This window comes from Lutra lutra, chromosome 1, assembly GCF_902655055.1.
Source record: "Lutra lutra chromosome 1, mLutLut1.2, whole genome shotgun sequence".
NCBI classification, from domain to species: domain Eukaryota; kingdom Metazoa; phylum Chordata; class Mammalia; order Carnivora; family Mustelidae; genus Lutra; species Lutra lutra.
This window is the reverse complement of record NC_062278.1, coordinates 168,139,738-168,157,578: the sequence shown is the minus strand read 5'-3', so window position 1 is coordinate 168,157,578 and position 17,841 is coordinate 168,139,738. Positions and strand designations below refer to the sequence as shown.

At 36.0% G+C, this 17,841-nt stretch overlaps 1 protein-coding gene across 5 annotated transcripts in view; it reads right to left on the bottom strand.

Moving 5' to 3' along the window:
* Nucleotides 1-17,841, bottom strand: part of TMCC1 (transmembrane and coiled-coil domain family 1) — a 263,955-nt gene that overhangs the window by 85,508 nt on the left and 160,606 nt on the right. The gene's annotated exons all lie outside the window — the stretch shown is intronic.

The following is a 17,841-nucleotide window of genomic DNA, read 5'->3' as shown; positions in this document are numbered from 1 at the left end:
TGTGTCATTTGGAGTTAATAAAATTATAAATTATATTTCTCATGTTCTGTTTTAACTACTTTTATTTTCTTCATATTGGGTTTCTTTATTTTATAAATTTACAGTAGTTTTTCCAACTTAAACTTCTTTCAAAATTCTTCTATACATTCAACCTAATAGCTGAAGATTTCATGACTTATTTCAACAGAAGAGGTTGAGACTATGAAGTCATTTCTTTCCCCCCTCCTATTTTTTATTTTTTTTTAAGTAATCTCTACACCCCGTGTGGGGCTTGAACTCAGAACCCCAAGATCAAGAGTCATGATCATTTCATGAGCTACCACTATAAAACTTGACTAATGCCATATTCAAACTTCTTCCCGACAGATGACTCATCTGTTACTTAAGGTTTCTAACTGTCAGCTACAGGCAAATGACTTTGTGATCTAAATATCCTGACCTCACACTCTTCACATAATTTACCTAGAAGCCAAATTAGAATACTTTTATTTGTGCCATTTACATCTGTTCTTCAAAAGCAGTGCTTAAGAACCATTTCCGTGCCAAGACAACTCAATAGAGAAAAGAATAGTCTTTTTAACAAATGGTACTGGGATAAGTGACTATCAACACACAAATGAATGAAGGTGGGCCCTTCCTAACACCATATATAAAAACTAACTCAAAATGAATCAAAGATCTGAATGTAAAAGCTAAAACTATAAAACTCTTAGAAGAAAATATGGGTGTAAATCTTAGTGACCTTGGATTTGGTCAATGATTTCTTAGATATGACATTGAAATCATAAGGAGCAAAAGAAAAAAATATATTACATAGACAGTCAAAATTAGAAACTGTTTTGCTTCAAAGGGCACCACTAAGAAAGTGAAAAGACAACCCAGAGACTGAAAAAAAAAATTTGTAAGTCATATCAAAGACCTGTACACAGAATATATAAAGAACTATTACAATTCAGTATTAAAAAGAAAACCTGATTAAAAATAGACAAAGGTCCTGAATAGATATTTCTTGAAAGAAGACACACAAATGGCCAATAAGCATCATTGGCCTTTAGGGAAATGCAAATCAAACCCAAAATAAAGTACCACTTCATACCCACTAGGATGACTATAATAAAGGAGATAATAACAAGAGTTGGTGAGAATGCAGAGAAACCAGAACTCTCATAGACTGCTGAGAGGAATGTAAAATGATGCAGTACTTCTGGTAAACAGTCTGGGAGTTCCTCAAATGATTAAACATAAAAGTTATCATATGATATAGCAATTCCACTCCTAAGTATATATCCAAGAGAAATGAAGACATATGTCTACACAAAACTTGCACATAGGTATTTATAACATTAGATATTCAGCATTACTCATAAAATAAAAAAAGTGGACACAACTCAAATGTCCATCAACTAGTGAATGGGTTGAGTGTGATATACCCATACAATGGAGTATTATTTGGCAATAAGAAATGCTGGTCTATACTACAACATAGATGAATCTTGAAAATAGTGTGTTAAATGAAAGAAGCTAGTCACAAAAGACCACATATTGAATGAATCCACTTAAAATAAAGCATCTATAACAAATCTATAGAGGTAGAAACTAAGTTAGTGGTTGCTTTGGGCTGGGGTGAACAGAGAGATTAGGTAGTAATGGCTAAGATGTATATGGTTTCTTTTTGGAGTATTAAAATGTTCTAAAATTGATTGTGGTGATAGTTACAAAACTTTGTGACTATAGTAAAAGTCATGCAATTGTGCAATTTCAATGGGTGAATTATAATGTATATGAATTATATTTCAAGAAGCTGTTAAAACTTATTAAATTTATTTAAAAGCTGTTAAATCTTTAAAAATCACTCCTCCATGCAATCTTTTTTTTCCTTTTTCTTAAATATTTTATTTGTTTGACAGACAGAGATCACATGTAGGCAGAGAGGCAGGCGGGGGCGGGTGTGTGTGTGTGTGTGTGTGGAGGGAAGGAGGCTCCCTGCTTAGCAGAGAGCCCGATGCAGGGCTCCATCCCAGGACCCTGAGATCATGACCTGAACTGAAGGCAGAGGCTTTAACCCACTGATCCACCTAGGCGCCCCCTCCATGAAATATTTCTAACAGGACTTGGTTCTCTCACCAGCCACACCAACTCTTGGGCTCCATATAGGTTTACTACATAGATGTACTTGATTAGAGACAATGATATAAACTAAAGAAAGCCCCAGACAAGCTGAGAAGAAAATAGAGATTGAGTCCTGGTTTTGGCACCAATTACCTGTGTGGAAAAGTCTCACTAGGGCCCAGTGTCCTCATCTCTGAAGGCTCTTATGATAAAAATTCTTGGCTGAATCAACTGAGAAAGATCTTCTCGTACTCTGAACAAATTTAATGAGCAGTTAAAAATTCTAGGGGGGAGCTATAATAAGGGATGAGGAAGGAATTAACCATTCCAATAGAAGACTTCTCTAGAAAAGTGTCACCTGTACTCCATGATAACTGCTACAGTAAATCTGTGGATTAAGCAGTATTTCCCTATATATTTATATAAAATATTCAGACAAAAAACTAAATCATAAAACCAGAAGACAAAATTATAGTCACATTTCACAAATGACACTGTGCAGTACGTGTGACTGATACCAGAATTAGGAAAATTTATAAATCTCAGTTATGCTGCAACATGCCATGGATCCTTTTAGATAAAGAAATATCTCTTCATCTTAAACAATGTATTACTATTTTCATTACAACTACTACTATCAAAGCCACCAAGAGAATAATGACCTTTATATGTACTACGTTATTCATATATATTACTTAATTTAATCTGCAAAATAACCTGCATTCTAGTTATTTATTTGGCTTCATTTTTAAAGCTGAGAAAATTAAGGCTCAGAGAAGGTAAACTACTTGCTTACTTTCTCTATTCAACTGATCTTTGATGTTCTCATAGTCTGACCAACTTCAAACGACAAACCAAATGCCAAGGGAGATGCTTCATTTTATTCTACTTATCTTAAAAGGAAGGCAGTAACCTTGTTAGTTTCATTTTTATTCCTATGTCTTTAGAGCCACATTGTGACAGGAGCTCAACAAGATGGGATGGCTTTTAAACCACATATAACTTTCATACGGTACCATCTCTGGGTACTGGCTCCTGTACTCTCTCTCCCTGGTACGCCTAGCTATGTCTCTTTATCCAAGATCACTCTGATCTTCAAGGCTCAAATGCCATTGCCCCCATGAAACTTTGCATTCCCTTTGTGGAGATTCTCTTCCTTTTCCCAATTCTCACAGTATTTCATGAATGAATAACTCCGAGCTAAATCCTCTGATGGGCACTGAGTTAGTTACCAAGATTTACTATGTTTTTCAGACCAAGGAAATTAATTATATGTACATTTCAGTCAGTGTCTAAAAACCGGCAAACAGGTTAATCTGTCTGCAAAATGCCCTGTCCTGCTAAAGAAAAAATCATGACTCACAGCTTCAAATATAAACATAATTAATGGTGTGAGAGGCATTCTCAAGTTCAGTTTCTAAACTCTAAGAAATACTTAAAACACACAATCTGGTTGCTATTTATTAACTTATTTTTCAATACAAGTTTTAAAAAATACCTTTACTGTTTCATAAAACCCAAATCAAAGCTTTTGTGTTTGATAGGTTTCAACTGCCAAGTTTCATTGGTTTTTAAAAAACAATTACAATCATAACAGCATCTAATGAAACTGTTCATAGTGAAAAGCCTCTTTAATTCTAGTGACACCAAAGAGTATGACTTTAAAATAGTTTCTTATAAATTACCCAAGTTTCTAGATTAGTTGATTTGACTAATATTGCGTTCCATGCACCAAGTTGAATGGAAAATGGGTACTTACATTGCTGATACTTAAATCTTACAATTTCACCTTTTAACTTTAACAAGTAGGTGTCCTGGGGTAAGAGAGCTCTTACAGCCGTTTCAGAGGAAGATGTAGGAGGATGCAAAGAAGCTGATTTGCTGTAGGAGTTTTTAAAAAATTTATTTATTTGAGAGAGAGACAGAAGCAGAGGGGAAGGGAGGAGGGTAAAAGAACCTCAAGCATACTCTATGCTGAGCATAAAGCCTGGCCTGGGCTACATTCCACAACCCCAAGGTCATGACCCCAACTGAAATCAAGAGTCAGACACCCGACTGACTGAGCCACCCTGGTGCCCTATCTTTTAACTCCTTTCAAGGATCTTTAAGAGATTTCTCCATTATCACCCAGAAAAAATGAATAAAATTTTTCTTAGAAAATATACACTTCACTGTCATGAGCCAAATTAAACTGGATTTCAAGGCACCAGCTACCACTGCTAGAGGCACTATGCAATCTACTAGTAAAATTCTTTTATTGGGGAGTACCAAAAAACAGAGAAAAAAATTTTCCCAACAGTTTAAAATATGCATTTATATTTTTTAAAACTCACTCTTCTCTTTGGCTTGTATGACGAGATTCTAAAACATTTTGTTGTCATGTCCTGCACGAACTCCACACCTTCTCTGGTGGGCTTATAATAAGCATAACACGAACAGCATCTCAGCCCCAGCACTAAAGCAGAGCGCTTCACTCCGCAGCTCAACTTCTGCCAAGGGCAGCTTCACATTTCTCTAAGCCTAGTTGTTTCCACGAGAATCCTCCCCTTCAGAGCAAATGCCCTGATGGGAAACCCTGTATGTCTAGAGCTGAGGTGTGTAGCCTCTAGGGCAGCGTTGCCAGACATTCTGGACCCTAAGGGTTTCAGCCTCTTTCTCTTTCTCCATTTCAGCAGCACAGAGCATGTCATTGCTACCAAAGGAGAGAGATACTGCTGAATCTCTCTTCTATTTTAAATCAATGAAAGGGAGGAGAAGAAATTAAGTATTCTTTGAGAAGATTTAATACAGATACATGTAGTTTTAAAAACTTTTAATTTTTTCTAACATGCACACTGATGATCACTGTGTAATATCAAGTATTAAGAAAACCAGATACTAAATTGATACCACTAACAGACTCAATGAAAGTAAGACAATCATATTTACACGTATCCTCATTTGTGAACTTGCATAATGTGTTTTTTTTTTTTCCATAAGGATATGGGAGGCTAAGGAAACTCAACAAAATATTGCCAGCAATCTTACAAGGGAACATCGATGACAATAGGGAATATCTGAAATAATTACATTCTCACTAGTTTTTAAATTAGAGGAAGGCACACCAGTCTTATAATTCTGTACGCTGGTTTCCCTCACCTTCTTTTTGAGAGAGAGGGAAACAGAAGCCAGTCTCTTGTGTTCAACATTACATCACCAGCACCCTGTGCAATGCCCAGTACACAGCAGGCAACTTGGTTGGAGATAATGTTAATGGAAGAGTAGAAAAACCTGCTTCTTTCTTCCTGGGCCTCTTACTTTGTAACCCTGGGCAAGCTTTTTAATCTGAGTCTCCGTTTCCTCATCAGAATACAGGAGTGAGCTTTACTTTACTATGAGTGTTGTGAGAATGAAATGGATTAATGTACCAGAGCTTTTTCTTCTGGGCACAAAAGGTACTCAATAAAATATTAATTCCCCACATATGTAAAGCTTAATCTAAAACCTAAATTTAATTCTGTAATACATGCTCCATTAATGTTCACTGCAAAAAAGATTCTTAAAGTTGAATTTATAGAGGACTCTGCAGTACCCATTTTCTTTTAAAAAATATGATACAATGGTTCAACCTTTTTTGGGTCAAATACTTGCTTTGAGAATGTGATGAAAACTATGCATTCTTTCTCCAGAAAAAAAAAAAAAATGTACACACACACACAGATTTATGTATAATCCTAAGAAACTCATGGACCCAAGATTAAAATCCCCTCATCTGACTTTTTTGCTTTGGATACCAGGGAGCACAGGGCCTGAATTATAATTCAACTTTATCAGGTAGACCATCTATGTTCTCCTTGCCCTTTCTTTAAAAACGTATACTAAATGCTCAAGGGAGTTTTTGTGTATATAATAGGTATACTTAAAATATTTTATTTTAGATTTTATAATATTCAATTTATAAAGCTGCAAATTCAAAAACCAAAGCTTTTCCTTAAGCTTGTAGGACTGACTTATAAATCACATCATCTTTCCAAAGCTTACAAAATTTTGGCAATCACTTTTTAGATGTATGTAAGTAATATCTGGTCCCATTTATAAACTGAAATACCTTTATTTTCAAGTTACATTTTAAGGTGTAATTTTTATTTCATTATTTTTAAATTTTAAAAATTTGAAATATTCCAATCCAATACCACAAGGTTCATAGTCTTCTTCTTTCCAAATCTGGAACTCTTCTCTTATAGTGAAAAACCTGGCTTCCATTATCCTCAATATATTTACTTATTTTATCAAGCCCCTACCCTTCTGTATGTAACCCATCTCATATCTCTGCAGCCACCTACAGAGCCACCTGCAGAGCCACCTGCAGCCACTCCCTGGTGTGGGCACCATCCTCATCCCACTTTGGGTTCTGACATCCTCATCCCACTTGAGTACATCACCCCATCATGGATGCACTGTTCACCCTACTTGGGCTCTGACACATTTTATCTGGACAGAGCATCACCCCTTCCCCACATACGTTTCCTAGGCTGATGAACTGCAGTATGATACCCACCCCCACTCAACCCTTGCAGTGGCTAGAACATTCCTCTCTCTTATAAAAATTAGGAAGCAACCTTTAGACTAAAAAGTCTGGAATGTCCTTGGAAATATCTGGGAAGAGGACCTGAAGAAAAATGAACTTTATACAATTCTCACATGAGATGAGATTTGGAATTGCATTGTTCTGAATATGTAGGAAAACAGTCTTACTTGGCACTCCAAGGGAATGAACAGGTCATACTAGATAAACCTAAAGAAATTTTGAGCATATTACCTAAAGGTATCCAGTGGCAAAGAGCCTATGGCAAACCCAAAGCCAGATTTGTCTCAAAACTGTATTAAAATAAATGGCCACACCATTATGCCATCTCTCTGGTATTATCATTCACTTCTTGCCTCCTACACACAGAGAAATGAATGAGATTTGTTTAAAAAAACAGAAGCCAACCAGGAAGTAAATTAACTTTTAGGTATAATTTCATATAATGTTTCATAAATCACTACAACAGCTACTGCTTACTTAATACCTACTATGTACCAAGACCTGTACTAGGTGCTTTGTATGCCTAGCAAATGTGCATTTCCACAACCCAATGAGTTCCTTCCCAACAAAAAAACAGAGGTTTAGAGAAATACTTACCTAAAGTCGTCTTAAAAAAAAAAGTTACTCTATATATTTAAAATATACTAGTAAGGAATTTCAGTAAAAATCAAATCTCTCAAGTCTAGTGAAACTGTTCAAGAATAAAAGACCTCTGGGGGTGCCTGGGTGGCTCAGTGGGTTAAGCCGCTGCCTTCGGCTCAGGTCATGATCCCAAGTCCTGGGTTCAAGCCCCACATGGGGCTTTCTGCTCAGCAGGGAGCCTGCTTCCTCCTCTCTCTCTGCCTGCCTCTCTGCCTGCTTGTGATTTCTCTCTGTCAAATAAATAAATAAAATCTTTAAAAAAAAATAAATAAAAGACCTCTGGGAAGTGGTTCTCAAATATCAAATATGAATAATTTAAGTGCTAATGCTATACAGAAAAAATCCCAAAGAAGAGTCAGTCTACTACTTATAGTTAATGCTATTAATAAGATGAGAATAAACTACTGCAATTGTTAATATAGGCATTAAATACAAAATCCTTCTAGCCAACTCGGAATACAGAAACCAGAATAGGAAAAACAAAACAAAACAAAACAAAATCCAGTTTGGGGCTCTGGCACTTTAAGACAGGTATAGGATATACAGTTTTGATCTCTTAAAAGGGAAAAAAAAATTTCAGTGTTTGAGGGAAGGAAAACCGTAAAGTGTTTTAATATGAAATGTAAGCTAATTTGGTGTTCTTGATCTCAGCTCATTAAGGCATTTAGATTAACCCTGAATTTGGTTTGCCATGACTGTTTTAACTATCATTATAAACGTTTATTCTGGAGTAATAAAATCAGGTAATAAGGAGAAAGGAGTATTTAATATGTAGCTACATGATGTTTTTCTCATGTGTTTCTATGTACACAGAACAAATACTTTATCTCAATGAGGTAAATGAATGTTCCAGAAACACACACACACAGAGGGACAGATTGAATCCCACTGAGACCATCTCAGCTTTCTAATGTGATGATTCTAGGATTCAAATATTTTGCATACCTACTGGTTGCCTGTTTTGAATCTTGCAGCAAGCCTCTAAATGTTACCTGGCTCTCCATCAAGTCACTTTTTCACCAGGATACAAGTACTACATTATAATGAAGCTTTTTAGAAAATAAACCTGTTCCAACTGACAGCTTCACTGACCTAGAGGACTGTTTTCTCTTGTATACAAGAAGGGTATTTCATATGTCTCAAAGTCTTTAAAAATATACATAGCCTTTGAACCAGAGTGTCCATGTTTTTAAAAGCTATTCCATGGAAATAAATCTAAGAACTTGAAATTTTTATAGAAGATGTAGAAAAAAAATAAAAAACTTTGTAACATATTTTCCAACTTCAACATTCAAATTGAATTCTCTGTAAAACTCAAGCTGCTTGTCTTTTTCTATTTATCCTTGGGGGGGGGTGAGGCCTTAAGTACCCCTTGTTCTGAAACCTAATTGCCTTTGCATGTATGGGAGGGGGCAGTAGAGGTTATTTATTTAACATGCATAATTTAAAAAGTTTGCACAGATTTAGATAGAAGTGACTGCTTTCACTATAAAAGGACTACCTGAATCTTTACTCCTCAACACAGCAATCCTCTATTACCCAGCTGTCAGCAGTAGAACTATGCCAGTTCTCTAGATTGCATTCTGGAAGGAGGAATGATCTTATCAGCAAGAATGCTTTCCCCATGATCCTCTGAGTTAATATGACTCTTTCCTTCATGCTTGGAATTGGATTATTAAACCCATCAGCCATTATATTAATATCCCCATATTCACTGGCTCAGAACTGTCAGGGATTCATTACACATATCCCAGCCAAGGAGTTAATAAAAACAACCTGAAACAGTCATTCACCATCAGAATCAATATCAGAACTATGTTCTCCTTGGGGGGTTATACTTTAAAGCTTCCATTCTGAACTGAGTATATCCCAATTCTTCAGCCATTTGGAAATCATCAGTGATTGGTGACAAGGTATACTAATAAAGTTAATGTAATGCACTAAAACAATAAGCTCCAAATGTCTGTATCAGAAAAAAAATCAATTTATAAGAAAAAAGCACCAAAAAAATTAGAAGATTTAAAAAAGAATAGAAAAAGTCACCTAAGACACACTATAAATTAGTAGCCGAATATAATCTCTTTAAAGAGGGGACAGTTTCACATTTTTCGTCAAATGATTACCTAAAAATGTACAATTTTCCAAATAACTCAGATTTTTATCTGAAATCCTAAATACATAGAGCCAATCTTTCAAATTATGACATGAAGAAAAAGAATGAATTTAGGAAGGCAGTAACAAAGATATCATCATCTCTAGGGCAGTTGTTTTTTATAATTCATATCAAAAGATATTCTGGAGGTCAATTTTACTTTTAAAAAGCAACACATATGCAAAATTGCTTAGCAAATTAAATCTAGCAATATATAAAAAAGATAATTAATACATACAACTAAATGGGATTCATTCCAGGAATGCTAGGCTGGCTCAACACATGAAAATCAATTGATGTAATTCACCATACTAATAGGCAGTATAAGAGAAACCAGATGTCACAGCAAGAGATGCAGAAAAAGCTTTCATTAAAGTTCAACATCTGTTCATGATAAACATCTCAGCAAACTAAGAATAGGAAGAAACTTCTTAAACTAAAGAGGGATGTTTATAAAAAACCTACAGGTGGCATCATACTTAATGATGAGAGAATGAATGATTTCTCCTAAAACCTGGAACAAAATTAGTCTTTTCTGACAATTCTTATTCAACACTGTACTAGAAGTCTTAGCTAATACAAGAAAAAAAAGAAAAAGAGAGAAACAAAAGGCATTCAGATTGGTGGAATAGAAATACTTTATTCATAAGTGACATATCTATTTAGAAAACCCCAAAGAGGTGCCTGGGTGGCTCAGTGGGTTAAGCCGCTGCCTTCGGCTCAGGTCATGATCTCAGAGTCCTGGGATGGAGCCCCGCATCGGGCTCTCTGCTCAGCAGGGAGCCTGCTTCCTCCTCTCTCTCTGCCTGCCTCTCTGCCTGCTTGTGATCTCTGTCAAATAAATAAATAAAATCTTGAAAAAAAAAAATAGAAAACCCCAAAGAATCTACCAAAAACAAAACAAAACAAACAAAAAAACCCAAAAGCAATGCACAAACCAACAAAAATATACCAGCTCCTTCAACTAAAAAGGAGGTTTAAGTTTACCAAGGTCACAGGATACAAGGTCAATATAGAAATGTCAACTGCATTACCAAGTGCCAGCAAAGAACAACTGGAATCTCAATTAAAAAAAATACCAATCACAATAACATCAAAAAACCCCCCAACAAATGGTGCTGGGAAAAAAATCTTTTTAAAGATTTTACTGATTTATTTGAGAGTGGGAGAGGAACAGAGGGAGAGGGACAAGTAGACTCTGCCCTGAGTGCAGAGTCCAAGTGCAAGGCTGGATCCCACAACCCCTGAGATCACGACCTAAGCCAAAATCAAGAGTCAGATGCTCAACAGACTGAGCTACCCGGAAAAAAATTTTTTTAAGAACTTTGATACAGGGCACCTGGGTGGCTCAGTTAAGCATCTGCCTTTGGCTCATGTCATGATCCCAGGGTCCTGGGATTGAGCCCAGCATCGGGCTCCCTGCTTGGTGGGAAGGAAGTCTGCTTCTCCCTCTCCCGTTCACCCTGATTGTGTTCCCTCTCTTGCTGTGTCTCTCTGTCAAATAAAAACAAAACAAAACAAAACAAAAAACCTTGACACATACTTTATATTTGACACAAAAACTAATTCAAATAGCTCACAGGCCTAAATATTAAATTCAGTATTAAAAACTGTAAAAAAAAAATAGGGAAAAATCTACAGGACCTTAGCTTAACAATAAGGTTTTACATGTGGCATGGAAAGCACAAACCATTAAAGAAAAAAGCTGGTAAATTATACTTCATCGAAAACAAGTAAATTAGATATCATCAAAGTTAAAAACTTCTGCTTTGCAAAAAGCAATGTTAAGAGAATGAAAAGACAAGTCTTCTGTATTTGCTTGGTAGAAAACATATGCAAATCACATTTCTAGGACCCTTCTAGAATATATAAAGAACTCTTAAAAAGCAACAGTGAAAAAACAACCCAATTTAAAAATAGGCAAAAGAGGGGTGACTGTCTGGTTCATTAGGAAGAGCATGTGACACTTGATCTTGGGATCATGAGTTCAAGCCCCATGTTGGGTATAGAGATTAAATATATACCATAAATACATAAACAAATTTATAGATAATAAAAATGGGCAAAAGATCTGAAAAAATACTTCACCATAGTAAATATATGGAAGGCAATCAAGTAAAAAGATATTAAAATCACTACTGAAAATGCAAATTAAAACCAACAGATACCACTACACACATGACAAAAGGGCTAAAATCCAGAAAACTGAAAGTACCAAATGCTGGTGAAGATGTGGAGCAACAGGAACTTTCATTCACTGCTGGTGGGAATGCAAAATGGTACACTTTATAAGAAACTGTCAAACTGTCTCCAAAATTAAACATGGATTTACCATATCATCTAGCAATCAGGCCCCTAGGTATTTACCCAAATGAACTGAAAAATCTCCACATAAATATTTGTAGTAGCTCTCTTTATAATTACTAAGTAATGGAAGCAACCAAGACATCCTTTAATAGCAGAAGAGGTAATCAAACTATGGAACATCCATACAACAGAATACTATTTGATCCAACAGGCTGGATGAAATCTTGGGGCACCTGGCTAGCTCAGGTGGGTGGAGCATGCAACTCTTGAACTCAGGGTTGTAAGTTTGAGCCCCACATTAGGTGGAGAGATAAAGTCTTAAGAAAATAAAGTCTTAAGAAAAAAGGATGGGTGAATCTTAATGCCATTTTATTAAGTGAAAGAAGCCAGACTCAAGGGGCTATATATTGTCTGATTCCATTCCTATGATCTCTGGAAATGGCAAAACCATAGGGATGGAAAGCAGATTAGACTGCCAAAGACTGGTAGAAAGGGAAGTGGTGGATTAAAAGGGGAAGTGGAGGGGGAACATCTGGGGTGAAGAAACTGTTGTGTACAGCACTGACAGCTATATGACTGCATACAATTGTCAAAATCCATAGGGCTGTACATCAGAAAGAGAAGACTTTAATGTATGTAAACTTAAAAAAAGAAAATCAAGAATGAAAAACAAAAACGAAAACAAAAAACCCAACCAGGCTATGTGGATCTCAGAATGGAATGAAGACTGTGAAAACTGAAATCCAACTGCATTACAAATACATGATCACCCCCACTGAAAGGAAGGCAGTTGGGGGAAGACCTAAGTAACACTGGAAAATGGTGTTTGGGCTAGAAACTATAAAACTAAAGACAAAAGGAACTATATAAAATCTATACTTCAGTTGGTAAATTTGTTTCTCCCACAGGCAGGGAGATTCATAATTCTGAAAGTGCTTTACATGCATACTATGGATAAAATAAGTAAAATGGATGACGGATGGTTACATTCAGATGTCTCACTTTGTCAGGTAGGGGAAGTTACAAATAAGCCAATAGGAAAGGCTAGAATGAACCTCATCACACTGGATTAGAGGTGAAGACCTCAGAATGAACGCATGTTCTCATGTTTAGCTTAGAAACTGTATAGATGGAATAGATACAGAAACAATTACAGATATGTGTATACCTGGGTTAGTATATACACATGTATTTTCTAGGACTTTTAGCTGAGATGCAAGGACACTCCAGTAGCAATAAGCACACACAGGTGGCACTCAGACCTTGCTTGCTAAATCCAATGAAAGAAACCAAGACTCCTTGGAGAAATGGCTGATTCCTAGGACTGGGACAGGGGAAAAATAAGATGAGTCTGGAGTGTCTTATAGTATCAGAAAGTAAGAAAGTGCTCAAAAATCAAAAGGATAAGGCATGTCAAAGGGACACAAAAGACAACCTGAAAAAGCTTCCAGGGGCCAAAGCTGAAACAATTAAGCAACAAAATAAATAATGATAGTATTAGACTAAAATCCAAAGTATAAAATGCACATACATGAGTTTATATGATATGAACAAATGACTAAATGAGCAATTAGGGAGAAGAATCACATCTTTTGTACTGAAGAATCCCAAATATACATAGATAGTACCCCCCTCCAGGAGGTAGAGGCCTCATGTATCTTGGCCTTAGCAACTCAGTCTTGGGAAAATAAAGGGGAAAAGAGTAATTTTACAACCAAAGAAGCTGACATACACTATTTTAACTAGGTAACCAAAACTTAACATAACCAGGGACACCATGTGCTCTTTGACATTCTCTTTAACCTTTGAGAACCTTAACTATAGTCTGATTAGTGAGAAAAACAGACAAACTTAAATTGAGGTACAGTCTATAAAATACCTGATGAGTACTCCTCAAAAACAGTCAAGGTCACACACAAACACAAAACCCCCCCAAACAAAAAACAAAAGCAAACCACACAAGAAGTGAAGATTAAGAAACTGTCTAGACAAGAGGAGACTAAGGAAACAGGACAACTGAGTGCAATGTGCTATCTTGGATTCGATCCCAGCAGAGGTTAGGAGGGTGTTGGGGGAGGGAAGGCCATTAATGGAAAAAGTGGTGAAATATGAATAAAATATGGGCTTCAGTTAACAGTAATGTAGCAATGTTGATTTCTTAGTTTAGAAAAAATGTACCACAGAAATGTAAGAAAATAATGTTAGAGGAAATTGAAACTGGGTGAGGGGTATATGGAAACACTTTGTACTATATATTTTTTATTTTTCTGTATTTATCTATTCCAAATAAAAAGTTTGCTTTTTAAAAATCAGTAACTCTTAGGTCTGACATAAAGCCTTTCTGTGACAGAAATCAGGTGTAAACTACAGGCAACAGTAAAAGTTAATGTTTTTTAGTAGCCACTTATTCATTCATTCATTCATTCATTCACTCAACACTTACTCACCGCTACTTGACATGCTGTGTTAGGTACTTATAGAAAAATAAGTAGTACTTATGTCTGGATATAGAAGTGGTGGGTTAATAGGAAACTTTTTGTTGGTGTCTTACAACAGGAAGGATCCTCTCAGTTAGCAAGGCCTTAACAAAATCAGAAGAGGAAGTAGAGATATTAGAAGTTATAACAAATACAAGGATGAAGACATTAGTATTTTAGCCAATTCACTTCAGTTGTCTCATATAGAAAATAAAATTAACAAGAGTGTACCCAGACTAAAGTTAGGGACTTGTATCAAAAGAACTCGAAGGGGACGCCTGGGTGGCTAAGTTGGTTAAGCAGCTGCCTTCGGCTCAGGTCAGGATCCCAGCATCCTGGGATCGAGTCCCACATCGGGCTCCTTGCTCAGCAGGGAGCCTGCTTTTCCCTCTGCCTCTGCCTGTGCTCATTCTCTCTGACAAAAAACAAAACAAAAACTTTAAAATAAAATAAAATAAAATAAAAAGACCTCGATGGCCCCTTAAAGTGGTTCTATGGTTCTATTAAATATTCAGATCTAATATTTTTTTTTAAAGATTTTATTTTTTTAAGTAATCTCTACACCCAACATGGGGCTTGAACACACAACCCTGAGATCAGAAGTTGCATGCTGTACTGACTGAGCCAGCCAGTGCCCCCTTTGTTTCTGTTCTTAAAGCTACCACTCTGGATCTATCTAGACAACTTTAAAAGAATCCTACCTGGTCTCCCTGCTTCTAGTTCTGCTCTTCATATAGCCACTAAAAATGAACTTTCTAGAGTACACTTTATTCTACTGCTCAAGAGTCTATATGGGAATATGATCTGGTGTCTAGAGCTGGGTCACCAGGCCTACTTAACTAGCTATTAGAAAGTCATTTAATGCCTAAAAGCTTGAGGTTCCTTATCTGTAAAGTAGGGGTGCTTTCCTCACATGGTTCTGGGGCTCATATACGATAAGGAAGTAACAGTATTCTGTAAATGTTCATGATGATGATTATTCTGAATATCTCAGGACTACAAAATCAAATTTAAACCATTTATCCTGGCCTTTTAAAACGTTCTCTTACTTAGTTATATCTTACTACCTGTATCTCTTGGACACTCCTCACTAATCACCTATACAATCTTCTATCCATCTAAATCCTACTAACCTTTTAAGAATCACTGCAAATGCCTCTTCACTGACCATTCCAGCTCAGAGTGCTCTCTCCTTACTTTTTTCTCTTCTTACTGATTTGTAGTAAATGTCTTCACAAATAATTTTCATAATTTCCCTTCCCTTAAAAACCTACAAGGTTTCCCAACACCTTTAGCATAAAATCATGCCTATAAATTAGACTGACTGAAAAGACAATGGCTTGTTTTGTTGATCTTAGTGAATGAGCCCTTCTGAAATGTAATTAAAGAGAGAACAGTTTTATTTTGATTTAGTTGAGTTCATCCATTAGTTTCCAAATGATTTCATGTCGTGTCCTTCCAAATGAACAAGTTAGTGTGGTTTATTTTCAGTTTCTGAAAATTGTGGTAAGAAACTCCTAACATAAATAAATAATGATACAGATATGTATCATTACCATCTTAATCATTTCTAAGTATACAGTTCAGTAGTGTTAAGTATATTCACATTGTTGTGTAACAGATCTTCAGACCTTTCCCATTCTGTGAAACTGAAATTCTGTCCCCATTAAGCAATACCTCCCCATTCCTCCTTGTCCCAGACCCTGGCAACCACCATTCTACTTTCTGTCCCTAGGAATTTGACTCCTCTAGAAATCATGTAGTATTTGTCTTATTGTGACTGGCTATTTTAATTAGCATAATGTCCTCAAGGCTCATCCATGTTGTTGCATGTATGGGAATTTTCTTCCTTTTCAAGGCTAAATAATAATAATAATAATAATAATTATTATTATTTCCTTGAATATATATACATTAGCCCCCCCATCTGCAGTTTCACTTTTCTCACTTTCAGTTACCCACATGCAACCAAGGTCCTGTATTAGATGATTCTCTTTCTGCTGTATCCTCAGAATGTCACAGTAGCCTAAGTTATTGCCCTGATTTCATCTCACTACGTAGGCATTTCATCATCTCACATCATCACAGGAAGAACAAGGGTGAGTACAGTATAAGACATTCTGAGAGAGAGACCATATTCACATAATTTTTACTGCAGCGTATTGTCATAATTATTCCATTATTAGTCATTGTTAATCTTACTGTGCCTAATTTATAAATTAAATTTTATCATAGATATGTATATTTATACTATACAAATATAGTATATAAATGGCTCAGTGCTATCTGCGATTTCAGGCATTCACTGGGCGTCTTGGAATGTAGCCCTTGTGGACAACGGGAGACTACTGTACTCACATTTTGTTTACTCATTTATCCATCAATGGATGTTTGGTTTGCTTCTACCTCTTGGCCATTGTGAATAGTGCTGCTGTGAGCACGAGAAGTTTGATGTTTTATGTGGTTAAAAAACCAACCAAACAAAAACACTTAAATTTACTCCTCCAAAATACTAGCTATCTCAATTCTTGCCCCAATATTATTCCATAACTGTCTCTAAGTTCCACACTTGGAACCTGACATATCAATCATGAAAATCGCTACTTTAATACTTACACTTGTCCAATTTATGACCATTTTTGAGATTTGGTTTTTAAATTGTATTTTACATACAATTCCAGCAGATGTCATCATTTCTCACCCTTTAGGGTCAGCCTGAGTGTATCGTGAAGACTTCAGAGACAATATTCCTGTATCTCCTACTTTCCATTTAATTTTATTATTTAAGCCTTAGACGAAGAACAGAGTCTCTAAGAACAGATAAAAACAGCCAAGATTACTGGGAGAATGAGGTCAGATTCTTAAACTTGTCCTCAAAAAGTATTTGGTTTGCTTTCCTTTCCTAACTTTTCATTTTTAAAAATATCATGCAGTGCTCAAAACACTAAGTGAAAAAGAGAGAAAACACATTATTCTGGCAATCTGATTCTTATAATACTCTGAGTAACTATGCCAAAGAGCAAGACAAGAGAGGAGAAAAGAAAAGTTAGTGAGTTTCCCTTTTTCGTCACCACTACCACAGCAGCTAACCTTTAGTGACAACTGGCTGTTTGCCTGGGCTTTATTTTACAAGCCTGTGTGATCTGTACAACAACCCAATGAAAAAAGTTCTGTTATTAACCTCTTTTTACAGATAAGGAAACTAAGATTTAAAGATACTAAAGAATTTCCCCAAATCACACACCAAAGCACCAAAATTTTAACTCAGACCCTGATTCCAGACTGTCCCATCTTAACCATTATTCCACAGAACCTCTCCGTTTGTCTATTTTCTTCTCTCATGTTCTACTCTTGCATCATTTACATTCTTCAGATGGATGCTGGCACAACAGTTTATCCAAAAAGGTACATTAAAATACAAAAAAGGTACATTAAAGTCTTCAAGATAATGAGGGTACTTTTGGTGAGGTGGTGGTGGGAGCTTCCACAGTCTAAGAAAAAGGAAAAGTTTGGATTGTTTTTTTGTTTTTGTTTTTGAAGGCTCCAAGGAGCTTCAGCAGGTTAAGGCCATGAGATGCCTTTCATTT